Source organism: Neomonachus schauinslandi, chromosome 8 (genome assembly GCF_002201575.2).
Source record: "Neomonachus schauinslandi chromosome 8, ASM220157v2, whole genome shotgun sequence".
NCBI classification, from domain to species: domain Eukaryota; kingdom Metazoa; phylum Chordata; class Mammalia; order Carnivora; family Phocidae; genus Neomonachus; species Neomonachus schauinslandi.
This window is the reverse complement of record NC_058410.1, coordinates 106378099-106383594: the sequence shown is the minus strand read 5'-3', so window position 1 is coordinate 106383594 and position 5496 is coordinate 106378099. Positions and strand designations below refer to the sequence as shown.

The 5496-nt window shown below is 43.0% G+C and overlaps 1 long non-coding RNA gene across 1 annotated transcript; it reads left to right on the top strand.

The window, feature by feature from the left end:
* Positions 1-283: 283 nt before the first annotated feature.
* LOC110582188 lies at positions 284-5267 on the top strand. The gene is made up of 3 exons (XR_002480429.1): positions 284-443; positions 2660-2819; positions 5065-5267. It is a non-coding gene; the product is annotated as an uncharacterized LOC110582188 (long non-coding RNA).
* Positions 5268-5496: the final 229 nt, after the last annotated feature.

Sequence of the window (5496 nt, the reverse complement as noted above, 5' to 3'; positions counted from 1 at the left end):
CCCCTTACCCAGGGGGGAATACCTCCCAAGACCCCCAGTGGATGCCCGAAACCACGGACAGCACTGAAGCCTATATACACTATGTTTCTTCCCACACGTACATACCGATGATAAAGTTTAATTTATAAATTAGGCACAATAAGAAATGGACAACAATAACTAACAATAAAATAGAACAATGTAACCACATACGGCTATCAAAAAGTTACATGAATGTGCTCTCTCCCTCAAAATATCCTATCGTACTTACTCACCCTTCTTCTTGTGACGAGTGAGAGGATAACGTGCCTACATGATGAGAAGAAGTGAGGGGAGTGGCGCAGGCATTGTGACACAGAGGTAGGCTGCTGTTGACCTTCTGATCCCATGCCTGAGGGAGGATCACCTGCTTCTGGGCCATGGTTGACTGCGGGTAACTGAAACCGCAGAAAGCGAAACCGCGGGTAAGGGGAGAACTCCTCTACTATAATATCCACATTTTACAGATGAGGAAGCTGAGGCCCAGAGTGGCCGAGGAACTGGTTCGAAGTCTCACAGCTAGGAAGTAGGTTGGGAAGCCAGGCATTCTACCCCAGAGCCTTAGCTCTTGCCCTCTGCACCTGAAGAGCCTAATACAGTAGCCACTAAACTCATGAGACGAGAGATCTTCCCTGACTTATGGGGTTACAACCTGACAAACCCACTGTAAATGGGAAATACTACGAGTTGAAAATGCATTTAATACACCTAACCTCCTGAATATCATAGCTCAGGATGGGCTCAGAACACTTACACTAGCCTACAATTGGGTGAAATCATTTAACACAAAGCCTATCTGATAATAAAGTGTTGACTATCTCGTGTAATCTATTGAATACTGAAGGTGAGAAACAGAATGGTCGTATGGGGAAGAATCATTGTAAGTGTACGGGCTGTTTGCCCTCGCGATTGCGTGGCTGACTGGGAGCTGTGACTGCCGCTGCCCAGCATCATGAGAGAATATTCTACCACTTCTTGCTAGCCTGGGGGAAAGATCCAAGTTCAAAATTCCAAGTACAGTTTCTCCTGAATGCGTGTCACTTTTGCAGCATCATAAAGTCAAAAAATTGTAAGTTGAACCATCCTCAATCAGGAGCTTCTGCATTTAACTTTGCACTAAAATTCAATACAGCTAAACACTCAGTTCCTCAGCTGTATTAGCCACCTTTCAAGGGCTCGATAGTCACACGTGGCTAGGGACTACCATATTGAACATTTCCATCGTGGCAGAAAGTTCTTTTGGACAATGCCAGTCTACAAATTACTGCCTCTGAAGAATCAAGACGGAGCAATGGAAAATCATTCTTCAGTTGATAGACTAAAACAATAATTAACAGTATGATAATAATGGCTATAATTTACTGAGAGCTTCCTACGTGCCAGGCGCAGTGCCAAGCTCGTAATCTTTATCCAATCCCAGGCTCAGGAAGGTTACCCAGGGTCAGAGTAGTCAGGAAGTGAATTGAATCCAGGTCTGGGTGACCCCAGGCTGGTCCTTTCCCCCACTCCTGCTCCACCGTCCTGCTGTGTCCCCAGGAGTTCATAGTCCCTGGAGAAAAGAGGGGAGGGCAAATGCATGCATTTCACAAGACCAGGGATTAAAGAAATCGGCGCTTAATTAACAACATCACGTTTCCACAGGCCCACTGACCAGAACATTGCACTAATGAGGTCAAGGTCTTGATTTTGAGCCCTGTGAACATCACTTCACTTCACACAGAGAGAGGCTCTTTCCCTGCCCTAACGGCTGCATCCTGCCCCCAGATATTGTGATTAGAAGGCTGGGAGAGTGTGGCTGTTTCAGCAGGGCCCACGGCCTGCTATCAGAGGCTCAGCCCAGGGCAATTTGCTTCAGGCAGGGTGGGGCTGGAGAAGAGGGGTGTTAAATGCTGGCGGGTGCATGTCTTCTGGACAATAAATGGGATGGGAATGTCTTCCACTTCTGGAAAGGATGGGGTTAGCAGAAAGCAAGTTCTGAATGTGGAAAAAAAAAAAAAAGATGTAGCAGAAGATTCAACAGAGCTTCTGAGACTTGCTTCCTCTTAGGTAACACTTCGGGGGGCTATGCGGTTTATAGGGACTTTTAAGGGCTTGAGGGTGGGGAGAGCTACCTTAGTATCCCACAAGGATTGTTCTATTGTTGGGAAATTTAGCTCCAGTGATATGTCAACTCCCACGTGTCCTCTGGGGAGATAAGGCCCGGTGAATGGCAAGACCAGGCAGTTGAGCTGAGAGCTGGACCTTCTGGACAGAGCTGAGATAATGACGGCTCAGTGCCTACATGGGGCCAGATGTGTAATAGGTCTCAGGAGATGTTAGTTCATTCAGATGATCTCTCTCCTTTAAGCAACATTTCCCCGGAGCCAGCACACCACCAGGTTTGGGGGACTCTGGTTATGTAAGCCTTATGCCAAAAGCATGACCCAGTGACTGGCTGTGAGAGTCAGGGTAGACCAGGCTGTGCTGCAGTAACAGATGAACCCGTGAATCTCAGTGGATCCACGCCACCAAGGTTTCTGTCTTGCTCACACACTTTAGCCCAGGCAGATTGGCCGGGGCTCTGCTCCACATAGCCGGTTAGGGACCCCGGACGTTGGATATATCAAATTTCAACACGTGGCTTCCACGGTTGTGCCCGCAGGGACAGAAAAGAACAGGAGAGCTATGTACTGGCTCTCTAATGCTTCAGCTCAGAAATGACAGACAACATCTCCATTCACAGCCTACTGGCCAGGACTACTCTTGTATTCCCATCTGATGGTGAGGGGGCCGGGGAGTGGTGGGAAGCACATGGGCCCGTGGTGAGTAATAACTGCCTCTACCACTCCACCACTCTCCCTCTCAAGATCCCATTTTCCTCTCCTATAAAAGAACTCTGAAGGGTCTTTTAGCTCTGGGGTTCCAGGTCTCCATGGAATGTTATTCCACAGACATTTCTTAGGTGTCCTACCAAAATGTGGACGGCGCTCAGTTGAGTTTGACCCTCCTCTCTCAGAGGTGGATTTGATTTGTTTTAAAACAATCAAAAGTTATTTGACGACCCAATTTAAAAAGGGACAAAAGACCTGAATAGACAGCACATCAAAGAAGAGAGATATCTAAATGTATGAAATAGACATGAAAAGAAGCTCAATGTCATTTGTCATTAGGGAAATGCAAATTAAAACAATACCAAGAAATCATAGCATACCTAATCAAATGGCTAAAATTAAAAAAAAAAAAAATTTGACAATATCAGTTGCCGGCGAAGATGTGGAGCAACAGGAACTCTCATTCGTCACTGATAGAAATGCAAAATGGTACAGCTGCTTTGGAAAAGAGTTTGGCAGTTTCTTATAAAACAAAAATACTCTTATCATATGATCCAACCATTGCACTTCTAGGTGTTTCCTCAACTGATTTTACAACTTAGATCCACACAAAAACCAGCCCATAAGTATTTATAGAAGCAATTGATTCAGAATTAACAAAAATATCATTGCCAAAGTAACCAAGATGTCATTTAATGGGTGACTAGATAAGCCATGGTATATCGACTCAGTTTAATAGTATTTAGCAATAAAAAGAAATGAGCTATCAAGGCACACAAAGACATGCATGAATCTTAAATGAGTATTGCTGAGTGAAAGAAGCCAGTGTGAAAAAGCTACACACTGTATGATTCCGTTATATGACATTCTGGAAAAGGGGAAACTATAGAGATGGTAAACTGATCAGGGTGGGGGGTAGAGTTGAACTGATAAAGCACAAGAAGTATTTCAGGGTAGTAGGACTACCTGTGTGATACCGAAATGGTGAATACATGACACAGTGATTGTCAAAACCCCCAGAACTTAACAGTACAAAGAGTGAGCCTCAATCTATGCACATTAAACAAACAAACAGACAAACAAACAAAAAAACACTTAGGAGATTGGGAGGTCATAGGACAGAACGTTGAACATGACAAAAGAATCTAACTGTTTTACAAAAATTTTAAAACCACCTCACTGAAGGGAATGGGAAGAAAGATGCTAAGTCACTCTGGAAATCAGTGGAGTCCATAAGAGCAAAGACAAAGGAACAGCATGTAAGCACTGTACTCTAGTTGATCAGGTTGTTTCCCATAGAAATACAGGTTAGCAATCTGACATAATATACATGTATACTGGAGTTGAGCAATTAAGGAAATGGATAGCAGATGGTGGAAGCCAGGTTTCTCGCTGTTGGAATGAAAGGTTACAGACAAGTTAAGGGGAGAAGGCTAGAATGATCATGTGGTAATAGAGTTGGGGCCATGTATAGCTTAATATAGATACAGATGTTTACACAAGCAATACTAATAGAAATGTATATATACATGGGTTAGTATACACACATGTATTTCCTTTCTTTGTCAACTGGGAGGGTCTATAAGCAACTCTAACCCAATACCGATAAGCACACCTAGCACTCAGATCTTGGTTTCTATACCCCAGGGCTCCTTGTAGTAAAGGCTGATTCTGGGACTGGGGCAGGAAATATACAAGATGAGCCCAGAGTATCTCGTGGTGTCAGAAAGTAAGGAAGTGCTCAAAAAACCCCAAAGGAGCCAACTAAAAGGAATCCCAGTGGCCAAAGATGGAACAATTTGAGAAATGAAATAAAGTATTTTGGATTATAACTTGAAGTATAAAATAAATCTCCATGAGTCCATACTGATATAAATAAATGGTTGAATAAATAAATGTGAACGAGGAGACAAATCTCCTATGCAAAATTGAATTCCAAATAATTATGTAGATGTTTCACTCTCAAGGAGGGAGAACATAGCTCCTCAGCCCTTCCGTGTAAGCTCTGCATAGTGACTTCCTTCCAAAGAGAACAGTATGGAAAGAGCTGGAGCAGGGGGTGGGGGTGGGGGGGAGTATCTTTAAAGTGGAGAAAACTGACAAACACCACCTCAGCCAGATGATCAAGGTCAATATCCACAGCAATAAGTTATGTTGGTGATTTGTACCCTTGATATGATGTGAGGAAAATGGTACTTTATCTCTGTATTCTTCCTTCATAAACTGCTAACTCAAGCCCAATCATGAGAAAAGCACCAGACAAGTCCTAACTGAGGACATTCTACAGAAACACCTGACCAGTACTCCTCAAAACTGTCAAGGTCATCCAAAACAAGGAAACGAGGAACTGTCACAGCTAGGAGGAGCTTAAGGAGACGTGACAACTAGATGTAACTCAGTATCCTAGATGGGATCCTGGAAAAGGAAAAGGATATTAGTAAATCTGAAAAAAGTATGGACTTTAGTTAATAATAATGTATCAATATGAGTTCATTAATGATAACAAATATACCATACTAATTAAGATGTCTACTATAGAGGAATATGGGTGTGGAGTATATGGGAACTCTGTATTGTCTTTGCAATTTTTCTCTAAGTCTAAAAGTATTCTAAAGCGAGGAGTTTCTTTTTAAAATGTTACTTGAAATCAAGTTCAAAGAATAATTGG